The sequence below is a fragment of the Diabrotica undecimpunctata genome, chromosome 1, assembly GCF_040954645.1.
Source record: "Diabrotica undecimpunctata isolate CICGRU chromosome 1, icDiaUnde3, whole genome shotgun sequence".
In the NCBI taxonomy this organism is placed as follows: domain Eukaryota; kingdom Metazoa; phylum Arthropoda; class Insecta; order Coleoptera; family Chrysomelidae; genus Diabrotica; species Diabrotica undecimpunctata.
This window is the reverse complement of record NC_092803.1, coordinates 75,134,056-75,155,574: the sequence shown is the minus strand read 5'-3', so window position 1 is coordinate 75,155,574 and position 21,519 is coordinate 75,134,056. Positions and strand designations below refer to the sequence as shown.

The 21,519-nt window shown below is 33.1% G+C and overlaps 1 protein-coding gene across 1 annotated transcript in view; it reads left to right on the top strand.

Annotated features, from left to right (window-relative positions):
- The window catches only part of LOC140432302 (uncharacterized), an 803,181-nt gene that overhangs the window by 53,868 nt on the left and 727,794 nt on the right, over window positions 1–21,519 (top strand). The gene's annotated exons all lie outside the window — the stretch shown is intronic.

The following is a 21,519-nucleotide window of genomic DNA, read 5'->3' as shown; positions in this document are numbered from 1 at the left end:
GTGTTCCTTTTATTGAGATCCACCATAAAACCTTTATCTTATTATCATTATTTTGTATTGCCCTGTTAATCTAAAGCAGCTTTATTTCTTTTATAAATCTAACGACGGAGTATAGTTTCTTAAATATATTCTTCAAGGACTATGAACACATTTTAAGATGTTGTTTCTCCTATCTGTCCTGTCCTAATCTTACGTAATCTAATAGTTTTTTTTTTAAATCAGCGGCCATTATGAACAATTATATTTGATCTACAATAACATTTCTGTTAATATTTTTACGATACACTCCCTTCTGAAATCAGAAATATTTTTAGAAAATTCGTGATTGGTATCCGTTAACTCTTTTATTAATATAGTGGTTATCATTTTAATAAAAAACTTCTTTAAAATATTGGGAAGCATTCAGGTCTCATTTTGAAGTAGAATTATCAGTACAAAAAATATCATTAGGACAACATTTTTGAATTTACGTTTTTTTAGTGTGCAGCTGGCTTTAATGTTTTTTGTTGCTGACTGTTTTGGTATTGCTGGTTTTAATATTTATTTTATTATCTAAAAAATAAAATTATTGATATGTGACAAAAAAACAATATTTGATACGAATAAGGATACGCATAAATAATTTTGTACCGCTAATTGCATTTGTTTTCGCTAATTGCACCGTGTATGTCTAAATGTGTTACGAAAAAGTAAATAAGTATGCCCTTGAGAGTAGAACTACTCAAATAAAAATATTTTATGAGTATTTGTGGTTATCACCAAATAAATAATTTTGTACCTCACAATGCAAAGGGAACAAAATTTATAATAATTACAATCAGATAAAAATTAATTATAATTTTTATCTGATTGCAAATAACGAACAAAACGAGTGGAAAATTATACCAAATGGTTACCGCTATAAACTCTTACAATGCTAGCCAGAAAAATCACCATTACCTCAACAGTATCAGCACAACAAATTCAAACCGTTAATAATTATTGAAATCAAAGTTAGAGTTTCTGCAGAAGAGAAGATGCATTCCAACAAGGCCTCCTCCTAGACACAAACATAAAAAACTTCGTAAGTAAAACCTTTTCGTGACTGGAATAAAATAAGTGACAATAATGAAATTATATTCGTATGATATTACGTTGACAACATCATAGAAATCGACTAACTGCAGAACTAAATAAATACGTCATGCAAGCAAGCAATTTAATTGAATCCAGCCTGAGAGAGTTGCTCGCCCCTTGAAATGACTTTCGGGCATAAAAATTTACTAGAGCGAGGTGTATGAATTCATGTATAAACAGGAATTACTCCACCACACTCCAACGCTTAAGACCATCCCTTTCTCCCCTATAGCACTCTGATACTCGAGAATGACACAACTATCAGCCAAATGCTCTTCGTGTGGCAGTCCTGGGTAATAGAACTCCTACATTGTTCCCTACCTTATTATGCCTTATTTCTGCTATCCTCTAGTGACTTATCCGCGAAACTGAAATTGCTTGCTTAGGCCTCAAGCCTCTGCTCTGGGCTGCGCCAGTTCAGAGACTTGATGCTTAAGGGATTGGGCGCTACATGCTCGGGTTTTTAATTTTTTCGGTGGCTTGCGGCGGTTTTTTGTTATTACTTTTTTGATTTTTTTGTGGCTGAAGGCGTTTTTTATATTTTTTTGTAAATTTTTTGGGTAGGATGTCCTGAAAAATAAAATCATACTTAATGCGACCTACACAGTTTTATTGTGCTTGTCTACGTTGATTGAGCTACGAACTAGACCCTATCGAAAGCTTTGCCTAGGTCCAGAAAGGCTGCTCCTATGTATTATTTGTCTTTGAGTCCAGCTGCTATGTACTCTGTTAGTCTGGGTACTTGTAGATCTCTTAAATGTTTTGACCGGAATCCAAATTGTGCTTCTGGTATTATTCCTATCTTATCTGTTTCTCCTTTTTGAACATCATCTCTTTTATTTAGACTGTTGGGATTTATTTCTATTTCTTTTGATTCTCTGATTTCGCGTTTTCTTTTAATTTCAATGTTAGCAAGGTTCGCAGTTTGGTTCAGGTTTATTGTATGTTCTGTGTTTGAGACATGTAGGGCAAGGGAAGACGTTTTTTCTTTCCTTTCTTGCATTTCGATATTCTCCTCGTCTAAGATTTATATATATATATATATATATATATATATATATATATATATATATATATATATATATATATATATATATATATATATTTGCATTTAATGTTCACGTAATTGTTCGTCCATACTGTATAATGCCAAATGGCTATTTTGTAATAATTCTGATCGTTTTAACTTTAAATGTTTACACGAAATCTGTTTTTAGATTTGCGTCCAGTTCGTGATAAAGGTTTTTTGTGTAAACTTATCATTTATTCATATACCATCATTCAAGGAAAAACGTTCAAATTTTATATCTAGTGTAGGTCACTAAAATTATCGAATTTATTTGTGTGACCAGTGGAGAACCCAGAATATTTTCTTGTGGGAAGGGGGAAGTTTGGTTGGGCACCGAATTTTATTTTATGGTACCTTAATTTTGAGTCCTTAAAATTTGTGAGTAATAGTGTCGGCCCCCAAAACCCTGCACCAGTGTGTGTAAAGTTCTAGTTTATCATTAATAATTTAAAGGAGTATTTTGCATACACAGAGAAACACATTTACGAGAAACTATATATTTTCAAAATTCACTATATTTATTATCATTGTATATATGGAGAATGTCATAAATATTAAAATAACATATATTGTTGGATAGCCCAAATTTGACGAAGTAGATCTAAAACGTTATATTACATAAAAAAAATTATCAACCATTAACAGCAAGTTTTTTTGAAGTTAATTAATTTTCTTTAGTTAAAAAAAGGTTATTTGACTTATTTCTGGTGCCCCAGAAGATGCTATAGGAGCGAAAGTACTTGGGCAAGATTTAATAAATGAACTGTGCTTGATATCTGCCTTTTATTCGATTAAAATTTATCTATTCGAGCATTCAACCTTATATCACTTTAATTCTAATTTTCATCCCATCATTTTAGTGTTATTAATATCATTTTTTTAAGCTTTCTTAAATTGTTTTGTATATTTCAGTCATCTTGCAGACATTAAATAAATGGGAAGAATCGCCAATTACGTTTACCGGAAAATATATCTGTAATTAAGGGTATTTTAAGAGTTAAAAGTAAAAGGAATTAAAATAAAAAATATTAGCCAAAAAAAATTGTATATAAAATATCTTTACATCTTAACTTTAACCTAACATCGGTTTATATATAAGTTTTCATATCTGAACTGTTTTTTTGGTGCGAATAAATATTATTCACCATTTACAAATAAAAACACAGAGGGACTGTTTACAACTTTTCTTATTTTGATAAGACCATAACACCGAACTCAGCAGAGAAATGTGATATCTAAGGATCACTCGGGGGCCCCAAAAATTCGTGTTTAGTAACCCGGTTATGTTCGTCTTCCGTAAATTCCTTGGGGATTTTTGGTTTAATAAGGGCTAAAAGCTCTACGTACGCATCTACGCACGTCTCTTTTTTTATACAGAACAGTATTTTAGTAAATTGATCTTTTAAATTGGTCTACGAATTTACCACACAGGTACTTTTTGATTAGTGTGCCAGTATAATAAAACATATGTTGCTATTGTTTTATAGGTAGCAATAGTGTCATTATTAATATTACTAAGTTTTTTTTTAACTCTTACGCACGCACTATTACATTTTCACTATTATTAAGTAAAAAAGTAATCAAAATTCCAAAAATAGATTATTTCATGACAAGAAAAAGAACATATACATAAATGTAAGGACTGTAAGGTAATAGTTAGTGAGACAGTAAGCCAACAATATAAGTTGTTATTAACAGAAGTTGAAGTAAAAAGAAAAACTAAACCAAGCAATCACAAAGGACCTTAAAAAATCAAGAGATGGTTGTTAAAAGATGAGAAAGAAGATCTATTCACAGCAATAATAGTAAAAATAATGTATTGAAATGTAAAGGAAGCCTTAGTACAATTTTAAGGAAGATGGGCAATAGCATTAGAGATACTGTAACGAAAGAGCTAACAAAACTAGATGTTAAAAAGCTGATCATTCACCAAGAATTAACGAAGACCACGTTGCTCAAACCGAGAGCTTTATTGGGGATGGTTAAGGATTTGATTAATACAAAAGTAACAGATCTATAAATGACATAGATAAATGATAGATAACAGTTTAACAACAGAAATACAAGAACAACAACACTGAATACAGCAAAACTGCAAAATAAAGAGAGTGCCAATATCTCTTAACCAGAGAGTCATAAAGGATACAGAACCGTCAGAAAATATTTTATATATTGATCAAATCAAAATTATAAAAATTGACTCATTTACCCATAAGCTGAAGTAGTTTATATATTCAGTAAAATTCTTCAAAAAAGTTATATCGTCTCTAAAAAATATACACAAATACGTGCAATTCGTCCCAAATTTCTTTGTATGCCTTTCCCAATTTGTTCTATGTAGTTTTTTACAACTTCCTATTGACTGAGGCTGGTATGCCGTTTGCAAATTGTATGTGATCTTTAGCATTTTTGTTAACTCACTCATTATTTCATTTTTGGATTCTGTGCCATGATCTGTTCTAATATATTTAATGAGTCAGTAGGTTTGTATAAAATGATCAAAAATGCCACGAGCTATTATCTCGGCTTCTTTATTACACACTATGATATTTACTGCGTATTTCGTCAGTTCGTACATGGTAATACAATATCGATTACCTTCATTGCTTTTAGGGAATGGACCTATAGTGCCAATGTACAATGTTTCGGAGGAGTGTCCGATATCACGAATTCCTCGACGTATAGTCTTTTTGGTTTGGTAATTTGACATTTATGACAATATTTAACATATTTTTTACGCCTTTTCCATATTCTTTTTGATTTTAATCTCGTTTTTAGTTTCTTTACTAGTCTATTTTTAATCCCGTGACCTCCAAACATCGGGTGATTATGAGATTCCTCTATTTTCCTGAGCTTTTCTTTGTCATTTTCTATTGTTTCTGGTACTTCATATATGCATATTTCTACACTTTTTAATATTTTATTTCCTTTATTTATAAATTTATCAATTGCGCACATGACATTGGATTCCGGTGACTGAACGTGTGAAGGTCGTTCTGTATGTCGAGAATCGTTATTTAAGTTTTTAAAGTGAATATGTGGATTGTAAATTTACTAAATTTTGGACATATAAACATAAAAGTGTAGTGTATTGGAAACTGCTGTTAACTCTTGCCTACGAGTAAGCGTAAATGTAATATTTAATATCTGACTATAATTGTTGCATTGAACTGTTTATTTTGTTTATCTTTGAACTTTTTTGTGCTCATTAGTGAAACACTAATATATTTCAAATCGCCTTTCGCTTTATGCCAATTTTATAGGCAACCAGTAATACGAAATGGTGTGTTGTTGTTATCTAGATACTGGCCAATAATTACAACCACTATGGATAATCCTAAACCTGTTGCTTTTGACTACAAGGGCAACCAAATTGAACAAACTACTTCAAACGTAACTAAATCAATAATGTTAACGAATGACGAAGAAAACAATACACCTACAACTTCATACGTTGCTGCAGCCAAAACAAGACCTAAACCTATTTTTCCAAAAAAAGAACAAGCAATTATCATACATTCTCATCCCAATCTTGTGTTATTGGACTACGTTAAAGCAGTTGGAAACATCGTTAATCCCAAAAATGTTTGTTTTGCATCGAAAATATCAAACAACCGAGTGTGTATGTACTTATCAAGAACCGAACTTGTAGACCAGCTTATATTAGAGCATTCCACTGTAACTGTAAATTCCGTTGAGCTGAGTATAAGAAGACTAATTTCTCCAGCTAAGAGAATATTAATATCAAATGTCTGTCCATCCATACCTAACGAGGTCATAGAACAGGCACTCAAAGATTTCGGACTTCAAATGGTGTCGCCTATATCATTATTAAAGGCAGGTATCCCAGGAGATGAGTACTCGCATATTATGAGTTTCAGACGTCAAGTCTACGTTATTCCAGCTACTGAGAACTACGAGCTTCAAACGTCACTTTTAATACAGCATGAGAATATTGCATATAGAATATTCTTGTCTACAGATCGTATGGAATGTTTCCTGTGTAAACAGCCTGGACATACAGCAAACAAATGTCCTAACACAAATACACATACAACCTCATTGCCGCAATCAAATAATTTACCATCAACATTGTCAACAACTACAATAATTGATACAAATTCTGAGAATATTCAAGCAACTACATTATTACCAGCACCAGGTGTCAAACGACTACATTCATCAACTAATGACACAAATTCTCTTGAAGATCAGACATCCGACGTTGATGTAATGCCCCCTCCTGAGAACTCCTCCAGCACTGATAAACCAAAATTAGTTAAGAAGAAACCTAGGATGCAGTCCACAAACGAAGCTATTTTATCAGACAACACAAAGGCAATTATACAAAATCTCTGTAACACAAATCCGAATGACTATTCGTTAACAGCTGATCAGATTATTGCATTCCTCGAGAACTCATTTGGCAACGGCAACCCAGTAATCGAAGCTCTGCAAATTACTACAGATATACAGGTCCTGTTGGACGATATGTATAAGATATATCCTTCTTTAACAGAAAGATCTGTTAAGGGTAGAGTTACTAGAACAACGAAAAAATTAAAGAAATATTTAACCACAGATAATAGCAACGCTGAAGTATCACAATCATCAACTGACGACGATTATCTCTCAGATACATCACAAAAGTCCCAAAAATCTACCTTTTAATTACTTAGTTACTTTTCAAATTAATTCAATGGAATTGTGACGGATTCTATCCGAGATACGAAAGAATCCAACAATTGATCGCAGAAACAGAAGCAGATTTTATATGTTTACAAGAGACAAACTTTAAAGATACCAAAATTGGACAACTTAAAAATTACGAAGGTTACCATTGTCTACGAAAGGACTTCCTGAGAGCCAGTGGCGGCACCTCAATTTTTGTTTCCAGAGATCTGTTTTCTACACATCACATACTCACTACTGGCATTGAAGCAGTCGCAGTCTCCATCTGGTGCCCCAGCAAAATTACAGTATGCAGCATTTACATACCACCTAATTACAAACTTTCAGAAGAGGAACTGTATGATTTAATCCATCAACTCCCCACTCCTTATCTCCTTGTGGGTGATTTCAATGCACATAATATTATGTGGGGCTCTGATAAAACATTTGGAAGGGGAAAAGTCATTGAAAATGTATTAAATTGTTCTAGCACTTGTCTATTAAATACCGGATCAAGCACATACTTCAATATATCTTCTGGCACATTTTCAGCAATTGATTTGAGCTTTTCTGACCCAAAGTCATCATCTCTATTAAACTGGCATGTCCTCGACAGTCTCTTTGATAGCAACCACTTTCCAATTCTGATTTCAAATAGCGAGAATAAATCTAGCAATTATAATGTACCCAAATGGCGAATCGCCAATGCAGATTGGATTGGCTTCTGCTCGTATCTCGAAAAAAAACTTCCACTTCTGTCTCTTTCTGATGACGTAGACGAATCTCTGAACCTTTTTATCCACTGCATTATCTCTGCAGCTGATTTACATATTGGCAAAACTTCTACAACCTATAGACGGAAGAAAGTACCATGGTGGAATAAGGACTGTGAATATGCAGTTCGTCAATGCAAAAAAGCATTAAACAGATATCGAAGAACTCGAAATAACGAAGATTTTGTGCAATTTAAAAAACTAAAGGCCAGAGCAAAATACGTGCTAAAAGAAAACAAGAAAATTTCATGGAGAGAATATACTTCGTCACTAAAAACCAACACTCCTTCTGCCGAAGTATGGACGAAAATACGACAAATGCAGGGCCGTAAGACAAGTTTTGGTATTCAAAGTATAAGCTATGAAAACATCGTTATCAATGACACACAACGCATTGTAAATTTACTAGCTGATACGTTTGAACAAAAATCCAAAAGACAATACTCACCTAACATATCATCAGGCACATTAACCGAAAAGGCCTCCACAATAAAAACTGTACAAGAAATCGATCCTATTAACACACCATTTACCTTAGAGGAACTAATGACGGCACTCGATTTGTGTAAAAACACAGCCTCTGGTCCAGATGACATTCCTTTCATATTCTTAAAGAAATTATCGACTCCTTGCATCATTGTTTTATTAAAATTTTACAACGGTATTTGGAACAGTTATAATTTTCCTAAGCTGTGGCGAGAATCATATATTATACCAATTAAAAAAGTTCATAACCAAACACAAAGCTTATCTAGTTCATATAGGCCAATATCACTGACGTGCACCATGTGCAAATTAATGGAGAAAATGGTAAACAAAAGATTGGTCTGGTTTTTGGAAAAAAATAGAATTATTTCACCGGCACAATCCGGTTTTAGATCTCATCGCTCCACATCAGATAATTTGGTAATTTTACAGTCACATATTTCCGACTCTATGGCCTGTAAACAAGATTTATTAGCAGCCTTTTTTGATGTAGAAGGAGCCTTTGACACTGTTCAAAAATCTATAATACTCCAAAATCTTCAACAATGTGGACTTGGTGGAAACATATACTACTTTGTGCAGAATTTTTTAGATGATAGAACTTTTAAAGTTATTTTAAACGGAAAGCGGTCATCTACTCGTATTCAACATAATGGAGTACCACAAGGTTCTGTTATAAGCACAACTCTGTTTAGTTTGGCATTTAATGATGTAGTCAAAAGTATTCATCTTCCAGTTAAACACGCATTATACGCTGATGACCTTGTACTCTTTTGCAGAGGAAAGAATACCGAAACAACCTGTCGACTAATGCAAACAGCCATTGATAATATAGAAAGGTGGTCGAGGCATATTGGGCTTTCCTTCTCTTCTCAAAAAACTAAAATCATGAGATTTAGCAGAAAAACGACAAAAGATAATCCAATTTTGACATACAACGGAGTAGTACTAGATGTTATTGATCATCATAAAGTCTTAGGACTGACCTTTGACTCCAGACTTACTTGGAATCCACACATACAGGAAACGAAAGGCAACTGCTTAAAAAATATTAATATTCTAAAAAGTTTAGCACATTTTCATTGGGGAGCCGATGAAGAGGTATTGCTTACAGTTTACAGATCCATTATTCGCTCAAAAATAGACTATGGTAGTTTTGTCTATATGTCTGCCTCCAAGTCACATCTGAAAGCTCTTGACTCCGTACATAATACAGGTCTTAGGATCTGCTTAGGTGCTTTCAGATCTAGCCCAGCTCAAAGTATGTACTGTGAAGCTAACGAACCACCACTCTGGTTAAGGAGACAACATCTTCTTTTGTCATATGCAGCTAGCTTATCAGCCAATCCACAAAATCCAGTCTATCAACTAATTATACAACCAAATAATCTCATTCATCATTCTCAGACCACTAGAGCTGCACAACCACTCTCTTGCATACTAAATTCTATTCTCGATGGTTTTGATCTTTCTGCAACTTCACCCTTTCATATCTCTACACTTCCTCCGTGGCATAAGCAACTTCCGAATGTCAATACTTCCCTTTGCTCTTTCAATAAACATGACACTCCCAAAGCTATAATTAAACAATTGTTCCTAGACATACTTAATCGAAATCAGTTTCGTAAAGTTCTTTATACAGATGCCTCTAAAAATGACGTAGGGGTGGGTAGTGCTGTTGTTTCCTCTTTCAGCACTACAAAACTAATCAAACTTCCTGCCGTTTGTAGTGTATACACTGCAGAACTATATGGTATTGTCGAGGCTTTTCGTATGTTGGAACCAACTGACCGCAATGTAGCGATTTGCACAGACTCCTTATCATCAATACAAGTAATCAAAAACATGTTCTCAGATCATCCTCTGGTAAATTTAATACATGACATATATAATAAACTTACGGATCATGGAGTAATTGTCACTATTGTCTGGGTACCTTCACATGTAGGAGTTGTAGGAAATGAGGCTGCAGATGTAGCCGCAAAAGAAGCTTCTACTTTGGATATACCTATATCAAATATCCAGTTGCATACTGATATTAAGAAAATGTTTAAGAAGCGTATATATGACAAATGGCAAGCTAATTGGAATAAAACTCAGAGTCACTTACACGATATACAACCAGTTATACTTTCCTTAGAGCTACCACCTATGCCCAGAAGACACAAGGTTATTCTAAGAAGATTAAGACTTGGACATACTCGTCTTACACATGGCTTTCTAATGGCATCTACCGATCCACCTTCATGCAGCCATTGCAGCAGTCTCTTAACAGTCAGACATTTTCTTATAGAATGTCCGCATCTTTCTGCTAAAAGAAAACAACACCAGTTGGGAGATAATATTAAAGAAATGTTAAGTGAAACTCAGCAATTTGTAAACCTGTTTAGATATTTAAAAGACATTGAAGTGCTGAGTAAATTCTAAAGTTTAATAATTAAGTGTAACGGTTAAATTTGTAAAAAATAAGTACTGTATATTGTCAAATGTAAAATTGTATATACTTTATATTGTGTTATACTGTCATCGTGTCAATGACCTCGTAGTCGAGACACGTTAATTAAAATAAAAAAAAAAAAAAATTGCGCACATTTTAAAAATAATGTCATTTAAGTGCATTTTTACTTTACGTACTGCATTCTCTACCGCTAGCTGATCAAGCTGTGCCAATATTTGACCTCAATCAAAGTAATTATATTTTGTGGCCATGTTCTTTCTGTATTTGATTTTCTTTTTCATCCAAATGGTTACTCCTGTTGAGACTAGGTTTGTACCAAAAGACAAAATAGGTAGTCTATGCGCCTCTAAATTATTTAGTACCTTTCTTATTGTTTGCTTGTGTGGTTCAGACTGTAAAGTAATTTCCTCTTCTGTCTCCCTATGCCATGTCTTTTTAACTTTGATCTTTTATTGTGTTCTGGTTTTAGCTAGGATATGATATATCTCAAAGTCGTATTCTTCAAGTCCAATCTGATCCTCGTAAGTTTCGAGGTAGGTTCCGGTATTGAAAGTAGATGCGGTAAAGATTGATGATCCGGTTTTATTGCAAATGTTGGTGCTTCATATAAAAAGCATTTAAATGATAAATCCCCCAATGAATTACGAGTTATTACTTTATTATTATAGGTTTGTTAAGTTTTCCTTTATTGAAGATGCTTCCGCGAAGCGTAGGTTATTTGATAAGTCTGTGTCGTTATAGTTTTAACTTTAGATTGCTGAACAGTTAGAATTCGATGCATGTGTTGTTAGGATGAATTTTTTACTGAAAAAAATTGGTGGTTTTGTCAAAGATGATTTAAGTTTTTTAAATGATTCTTTACATTCTTGTAACCAAAAAAATTCTTCTCATTTTTTTGACAATCTGTTTAAAGGTCAGCATATTTCGGCAAAATTTTAAATAAAACGTCTATAGTAGTTACAAAATGCTACTATCTTTTTATTTCATCAGCTGTCTTAGATGTCTGGTAGTTCCCTATTATTGTATAGTTTGTTATTTCGGGAGATTCTACATGGGAAAGGTCGTGTCCTAAATATGTGACCCATGTTCTAAAAAATTGACATTTTGCTGGATTTGTAAATTTCCCACATATCTCAAATGTCTTTTTTAGGTTGTCTGTCTAAATGATATTCTTCTAATTGACATTAACATCATTTTTAAAAAGCTGTAGACATATTCTTGGGCTTATGTTTAACGCAAAAGGTAATCTGTCTTCTGGTAAACAGAAATGCCCCTTTTTCTGTAGTAAAAGATGTGTATTTTCTTGACGATTTCACTAATGGTATCTGGTGAAATCCTGACATTGGGTCTATAACAAAAAACCATTTTTTCAGAGTTGGTCTAATATTGAATCTTTTATCGGCAACGGGAATTTATCTGTGACTAATTTCTTGTTCAACTGTCTGAAATATATACATAACTTCTATAATTTATTTCCGTCTGTAGCCTTTTCGGCACTAGTAATGGCTTAACAATTTTTTGGTCTCGTAATTTTTATACTTGGCTTTTTAATTATTCTGTTTGTGAATGTAGTGTACTATGATTCTTTATGTAAACTGTAGTGTGCTCTTTTACCCTCAGCTTTTGTTGTTGCTTGAAATATATATTTATATATTAAACAACTTTTATAAATATAGGTATATTAAAATACATATTTATATAAGTTGTTGCATTTTAGCATGTCATGTCTAAATGCAAATATATTTGCATAATCTTCACATAAGAGTACTAAGTTATCTCGTGAGTATTCTGGGATATCCAACTTCAATCATTCCCTCAATTCTTTCTTTACTGCCGTTGGTTAATCTACATAGGATGTTGAACAATTTTATATTTAACGTTTTGATTGTACCTGTCTCTACAGTTTCCAAAGTTGTGTTTAAAATTTTGATGTACGGATTATTCCTTGAGATTATCTTGTTGTTTCACTACCCTGTCGTTTTTTAGCGTTTAAAATTTTTGAAATAAACTTCACATCATGGTGATATTACCATGTTAATATCTACATTATCCAAAATATTAGTAATAATGTAACAGTTTCTGTCATCCGTAATCTACATTTTTAAATAAGCGTAGTCCAATACGAATTGATCATTTCAGATAAAATACCTTTTGATTATTTCATGCGTTGGAATTGGAAAGTTGTTTTCTACCAATTAGAAGGTATGTGCAAAAAGATTTCCCCTTACATCTAGTGTAGTTTCAATTCTTTCCTGGTTACTTCCTTTATTCTTGCCTTTGTATTAGGTCTAACATGTTCTTGCATAAAGTGTTGTGAGCATTTAGTATAGAAATATCTGCTCCTGTGTCTATAGTAAATGTATTTAATTGTCCTAAGATTTCTGTTTTTTTTTTTCTTGAGGTTTGTTAGATTTAAGTGAAATTTTTAGACGTAGTATTCTAATTCCAACTGTGCATTTATTTGTATTGGTTGTTTAAAATACTAACTGTGGATTTTCTGATTTTTTATGACTATCTTCTAATTCCTATAACCGTACGTTTCTGTTATATACTCCTCTTGAGTTTCCTCTATGTGTCTGATTATTATATTGTCTGTAACATTTCTGTGTGTATTGCCGTTGTCTTTTCGTTGAATCATTTCGCTAAGCGAAAGTGGGTCTTCTCTACTTATCATATCCATTATGGTATCCTCTTTTGTATTGAAATTTACCTCTTTATTCTCAAAGTTTGTTGGGAGTTCAACATTCTTTCCTGTGTGTTGTTGTATGTTGTATCTATCGATAAAAATTTGGACATTACTTCTTGAGGAGTCGTAAAGTTATCTTTTTCTAATATTAATCAAGCGTAATCTGTGCTAGCATTGCATTTGATCGTTGCCACTACTGTTTCTGTTGTATATTTCTTTGCCAAATCTAATTGCATTCCGTCTGCTATGTATGCCACATTTACTTGTTTAGCTAGTTCTTCGACTTTATATGCGTGCACAGCTGAATCTTTATGTCCTTTTTTATTAATTCAGCTATCATCATTTTCGGACTGTCACCTCTTAATTTTCTCTTCAGTATCGTTGTTATGCCTCAGACGGTTCTTCTGTAGTTAGTACGTTTCTGATTGGCTAATCGTTTATATGAGGGTTTTCGCTGTTTTTTTTTACGTCCTACCGCTATTTTTTATAAAATTTTAAGTGCATACAAGAAGGGATGTGTTTATCTGTGCTTCCGTCAAGCCCAATAGTATACGTATAGTCTATTTTTACAGCTTTATTGTTGACACGCTATTTACAACTTATAATTAATGATTTTTATAATAGTTAATTGAAGATGTAAACGTTTACGTGTAACTGAGATTACGTCTCTTTTATTTCGAGTACGGACCAACTAAGAAACATTACTATTATTGCTTCAGTGACTCGATTTCCTCTCTGTTTTTGTTTAATAACTTTAAAATTGGATTACACATAGCAGCGTTATTAGGCCAAGTATGTTTATACTAAATTGCTGAATCTACAAGTTGACTTCAGGTATAATGAAATGTTATGAAACAAGATACATACATACGTATGCCTTAGTTTTCTGTTAAGATTTTCAGTATTTATTTCATCGAGATTGATATCGACTTCTTTAGTTAATATTACCTTAGTTTTTTCAGTATTCAATATTTCATATCACACATCATAGAGCTAATGGGTAGGGTACTGGAACCAGTATTGGACACGGCACCAGTGATGGACACTCAACAAATTAATGCATATTATCAAGCAACCTATTACTCTAATTACCCCCACAAACACGTAAAACCTCCAATAGAAATTGGTAATATTTGCTCTGTTTGCAGCTGCTTCGTCTAGATGCCGCTAGTTGTATTAAAATGAACCTAATTTACCACATGACAATTTTGGCGCCAAGATAGTCGTATTGTTAGCGTTGGTTATAAGAAAGTGAATTAGTTTCTTAACTTATACAAACTTCAAAATTGGTGATTTATTAAGTTTACTTAAGTGAATCAACAGTAAAGGTATGTAGTTTAATGTGGGTTTATTGTTTTGAGCTAATTTTTATCGTTAAAAAGATTTAATTTGGGTGTCCAATACTGGATCTACAATTAAACGTATGTTCCTAAAATGGACAGGGTGTCCATTTAAGGGCAAATAAGTTTTTATTTGAAATCACTGGTAAATACATAGAAATAAAAAATGCTATCTTCTGCTATAAACAGGAAGTCTATATGTTGAGTGTATCCAGTATTGGACATGGCCATTAAATGAGTGTCCAATAATGGATACGAAAATGTCCATTACTGGTGTCAAGAAATAATTTTGTTTTTTTATTTTACTGCTGCTCATTTATGATGGATAGAAAGGGACATAAAAAATATACCGCCGCTCAAATGGCAAAAGCTCTATTGGCAGCAAAAATGGGTATGCCAATTGCAACTGCAAGTAAGAGATTTGCTGTACCTCGTATTACGTTGCACAATAAGCTAAAAGGAATAAGTCCTGAGGTATGCAACATGGGCCCTCCAACAGTTCTTACTGCAGATGAGGAAGATCGCATTGTTAAGTGGATTATCAATATTGCAAAAGCTGGGTTTTCTGTAACGAAACAATGCTTAGTCGACACAGTCACCAAGTTGATAAAGGAGTTAGATAGAAAAACTTCATTTACCGAAGGTACTCCTGGTAAAAAGTGGTTTCAGTCTTTTCTGAACAGACATCCCAATATATCGTTAAAGACTTACCGGTTATCGTGGCCAATTAACAGAAATCGATATACGCAATTGGTTTCAAGAAGTTTCAAATTACTTCAAAGATAATAGCTACTCTGACATTTTAGAACATGCACATCGAATTTTTAATGCTGATGAAACAGCTATTTCATTGTGCCCTAAAACTGGAAAAGTTTTGGCTCCTAAAGGAGATAAAAATATCTATAGTGTCTCAAAAACGTCAGAAAAAGAAAATCTCACTGTCTTACTTACGGTATCAGCATCTGGAAAAATTTGCCCTCCTATGGTAGTATATCCATATAAGAGGGTACCTGCAGATATTGTTACCAAATTTCCGAAATCTTGGGGACTGGGCAAATCGGCCAATGGGTGGATGACAGGAGAAGTATTTTTTGAATACATGGCGAATATATTTGAGCCAAGGTTGACAGAAAATAATATAGAACGACCCGTTATAGTTTTTGTGGATGGGCACAAATCTCATTTGACATTACATCTGAGTATTTTTTTGCTTGAAAAGCAAATCATTTTAGTTGCATTTTATCCAAATGCAACGCACGTATTACAACCTCTGGATGTTTCTGTTTTTTACCCATTGAAATGTCAATGGAAATCGCATGTCAGAAAATGGTTGGCAGAAAACGAAAACCAGCCGTTAATGACACGTGTCTTCTCTCCTAGAAAATATTCTGAATGAATCTATTTCTCCAGCTATTATTAAAAATGGATTTCGCGTTGGTGGCCTCTTTCCTTTTAATGCAAATAACGTGGATTATTCAAAGATAATTTGTAGACAGAGGGTTAATAAAGAAGAAAATCTTCCTGAAAACAATCAAAATTTGGCTAATGATATAAAAATATGTTTAAATATTTTAGAAAGTAACATTAGTCCTAAAACACTGAATACTATGAAAGCACAATAATCTAAAGAGGCATGGAATGGACCAGAGTCATGTGGGTGGCGGTTTGACATTTAATTTAAGCAAAAAAGCAATGTTTATTTATGAAATAAACATTTTTTTTATATTTTCTGATAGCAGTAAAATATATTTTAAGCTAAATAAATGACATAGATTCTTGTTTTTGCTTAATTTAATATGATTCCAAAAAAATTTTTTGGCACCCTGTATAAATAATAATGTTATTGTTTATATTACTGAGTAAACAATTGAATAACCTTTAAAATGAGCTACCACACGACCCTTATTCCTATTTAAAAAATCATCGATTTCGCTATCACGGCCAAATGGATGACGTCACTATTATGGCAATATCTCGAAAAATCATAATTTAAAAATAAAAATCGGCCTGTAACAGGATTTTTCTCAAAAGTGGCCTATTCTTGACCAAATGAATTTATTCCATAATTTTGAACCTCTCTATTCATATATAAAAACGGTGTCCATAACTGGGTATGAAACTGTCCAAATTAGGATCGATTGAAAATATCGATGTCCATTACTGGAGAAAAAACATTAATTAATAATGAATATGTTTTTTTGTGTTGTTGTTTTTATTTTGGTAAAATGAACTTCTGTACTGATTAAAGACAGTCTGAGCAATAAGCAGGAGTCTAAAGTTAATAAAATACTTTATTATTAATAACTAAAAGTACAAAAAGAAACTTTATGGTTCTTAAACTGTCCAAGATTGGTTCCATTACCCTATAACATCATATGTAAATTGTTAGTGATTTAAGTATCGTCCATCTATGTTAACATCTTTTTGTTTTCATTTTACTTTTTTCTAAATACTCTTTAAGGCAAGTTTGGATAACCTAGAGGCAATATAATATGTCCTTGTGTTCTCATTAGCATTGCGTTAGTTTCTAAGTTTTCAGTAATTTTTACTTTAAATATTATTTTCCTGTAAGTGTTTTCTAAAAGATTTTTATATCGGGAGTATCCTGGCGTTACCCAATACATCACAGTCAATATTTTATTAGTATATTCTATACCTGTCCCGTCATTAGTTGTTACTCCATCATACGTGTGTCTCACATTTTTTTACATACTCACCGGGAACCCCTTTATTACTAACCGTCCACGCAGACCCTTTTGACAAACTGTATCATATTCTTTCGCAAGATCAATAATTACCATTTATTTGATTATTCCCATATTTTACCAATAGCTAGAATCTAACGAAAATTGCATCTGTCGTTGATCTGCGTTACGTAAATCTAAAGTGGTGTTTGAATATTTTGGTTCCTTCACGTATTTGTCTTTCAATTACTCTCCCTCATATATTTATGGTGTGGTGCAAGCAGCTTTGTAGTGCTGTAGTTTTGTGCATTCTCATATATCCCCTTTGGTGTTGTAAACAGGTACTAATCTTTACTTTACTTGCTTTTCCCAATTTCATAATTCTATTAAACAAACATGTTAGCTAATTTGTTCCTGTCCCTTCTAAAGCTACCTACCCTTACTTAGGGATTTTAACTTAAAAACTCAAAATAAGGAAAATACTAAATACTCTGCCCTACTCTAGGCATCAATATCTATTAATTAAATATTATTAAGTAATAGATCAAAATCAGTGGGTGCTACAGCCCTCGTGAGCTCTGGTCTGCCTCAAAACATTCTCAAATTCTTCCCTGTCGAGTGTCTCCCCTCTCCATCCCATTACACCAATACCCCTTAAATCGTCCTACACATCGTCCAGATATCTGAGTTTAGTTCGCCCCCTTTTTTTTCCGGCCGGCCTATTTACCATGGTTGTTTTAGCAGGATCACTTTCATCTATCCGCATAACGTGACCCACCCATCTTAGGCAGTTTCTTTTGATGGCTTTAACGATATCTGCATAATTAAATAATAGATATTTAATAAATATGTTTTAGATATTCTTTTGTGAACGATTATTGTTAATATTAAACCTTAAACCTTTTAGAAATTTGTATAATTATTTAAGGTTCAATGAGATTAAGAAACAGTCTGAATGAATATAGCCGGAAACTATTTCTTTATACTATCTTAGATTCTTATGATATTCCTTAATTTAAAATTGAAATAATCTATTAAACAGCATGTCCAAAATATACGTCTTTGACACTTATTTTGTATTTCCAATTTTTCCGATGTATTAGTTTCGAAAAAATAACGTTGTTCCGATATAAATAAGCAACTATTCGCTTATCCCTTCGATTTACTCCAATAGTCTCCAATCATTTCTATAATTTTCATAAGCACGTTATGCTGTTTTATGTCGCATTTCATAAATAATGAAATTTGTTTCATTCGTCTTGTATTTGTCCGTGGTTGTAATGTTCAGTATTCCTTCGTACATTTGGATGTATTCTTGTATGAATTCCATCACTTGTTAAGATATAGTTTGGATCCTTAGTTTAATGTATTCCTCCTCCAATGTCTCAGCTTTATACGCTACCGTACTGAGCCCTTAAGATATTTCTTGCATTCCTTTGGTTAGTGCATCTTGAAACCTCTTAAGGTGTCTGTCTATCCTTGCATCTGTGTGGTTAATCGAGGATATTGTTTCTTACATAATTTTTGTTTGATGTTGTGCTTCATTTATAGAGTATGTTTTGTTTTGTTCGAGTACTTCTATATCACTGTATACCTCGTCATTAACTCCAAAAATGGACGTTAGTACGGTTCCTAATAATGCCTTTTTTTTCTCTTCGTTTTATTTCTTATTGCTACTAATACTTTAGGATTAATTGGGGCCTCTGGCTTGGTTTTCATCGACAACTCTTACTCTGATCTGTTGCGTGCTTGCATAAATAAATTACGAGGTCAAGCTCCACGTGTGAAGCCTTATTATAAATATGATTAAACGAATAATTGTAACAGCTTAACTTAACAGTATGTAGCTGTAACAAATAAATGTAGGCTACACAGGCAATAATGATATTTAACCCTACAGCAGGATCGCCGGCTACCGTTTCATAACCGGGCGCGCTGTTTATTTTGTACACAAAACAAATTTTAGTTGATTTTACCAAATTTAGTGCGTTTTAACAAAATGACAACCACGATTTACAAAAATAGTTTATTGTTACATAAAATAATAAACATAAAACATGTACCTACGGGTTACTGCACTCGATTTCTTCTGATTGCTGCCGTTCATTGCTCTTACATTTTACGCAGATAATTGTGGTTTCTGAATGCATTTTACATACAAATATTCTACATAGCCCACATCTAACTGTTGTGCTTGAATTTTTTGAGCCTGGACATATTGCACAACGTCCACGTTTTCTAGAGCTTTGCACTTCTGTTCTAGTAGGTTCTTCACATGATTTATATTTCATTAGAAAACCTTGAATATCCTGAGGAAGATATCGCATTGTCGCTCTTTCTGAAAGATGTACTTGCATTAAACTCAAGCTTAAATTCTTTAGAAAAATACAGAATATGATGCACACATTTGGTCAATAGTACCCACACCGCCTTTTGTGGCATTTTAATCAAGAATAATTTTTGGTATTTTAGTTTCGACGTCTACGGTGGCAGTGTCATGCATCGTGGATAAAAGTATGACCGACTTACTTTTTTTTTGAACAAATGAAACCAAAGTGACATTTTTCTGGAATCCAAAGAGTGACATTCCCACTTCTTTTTGTTTTTGGGGTAAAAATTCAATAGGTATTTCCCTTTTGTTTTTTCTCAAAGTGCCAATTGTAGTTATTTTATTTTCCAAACGGGAAATAGCTAAAGGATAACTGGCATACCAATTATCGGTTGTCAAATTGCGATTTAAACCTTTTATATAATCAATAAGCCTATCTACAATATCACTGGGAGAGTTTGATACAGCATAAGGCCCCTCAGGTTTCCTTCCACAATAAACCTCTAAATTTCCAACAAAGTAAGTTTGTGTATCGCCCAAAATGAACAGCTTGATACCGTATTTTGCTGCTTTATTTGGTAAATACTGGATGAAACTACAACGTCCTCTTAATCCCTCTAGTTTTTCGTCTATTGTAACGAATTCACCAAGATTATAGGAATTTTTACAGTTACTAACAAATGCGTCCAATATTTTTCTAATTGGTGCAAGTTTGTCGTATATTTTCCGTTCATGTCTTGTGGTTTTGTCATCAAAGCGCATTGAACGTAACAAAAATAAAAATCTTTTGTAACTCATTACAGCTCTAAGAATTTCTATACCTGTTCCATCAGATGTCCAAAGTTCAAGTGCGTTAGTATGGTTAGCCTTTTTAGTGCCTAGGAGGTAAAACACTCCCAGTAACGCCATTATTTCACTTTTTGAAGTATCTTTCATATGTCGTTCTCTTTTATATTGAACAGATTCTTTTTTACTATCAATGTACAAATTAGTAAATTGTACGATGTTCTCTAATATATCAGAATCTATAATTTTTTCAAAAGCTGAAAGTTCTGAGGTCACTTTTGAAGCCACTGCCTTTGGTCCTGGAAGTATTTTGATAATATTTTTCTTTTTAATTTTTGATTGCGACGACAGCGGAGTCTTACGCCATGCAGTTTTTTTATCTTTACCTTGACAATATTCGAAAGCAGTCATACTTACTGCAGTATTATCCTCGAAGTTACTGGCTCTGTCGTGGTGATTCTGTTCTTGTTCAGATTCAGAATTGTGGTCATCATGCTGTATTATTTCTTCATCTGTCTCAGATTCATCGGAATATTCTATTTCACTAGTTTCTGTTTCTGGGTCTTCATTAAGAATTTTATATAACTAAGCCTCAGTTAAAACCTTCTTTCTAGCCCTGCAAAAATAAAAAAAAGTAACAGACAAATAATATAACAATGCAACTAAATTCTTACATAATATTCTCTCAGCGTAGCCGTTATATTCCCTCTCAATTATGTTACAATATCCTGTTCAACCTAAAATAAAGTAAAACTAAGTTAATTTGACTTTAATTTCGAATTACAACTTTTTATAAAGTAAAATAATTAATGGATAAAATACTTACACTAGAAGGCGCTCCGTGTATTATGTACACAAAACCGTCACACTCTCGTATTTCTAAGAATTCTTACAACACTCAGCTGCAACAAAAAATATTACTCAACTATTCGAACGACAGATCTCTACTGGATGAATAGACGCGACGATATCGCCAGATTGACGACACTTCTATGTTTAGACGACTTTTTCTATTGGACGTGTACAAAATACACGGGCGCGCCCGCTCGAGGGTTAAAAGAAAATAAGCGTTCTTTACACGAGACAATTCAATCAATTATTTCATAGATGGCATTAAACAC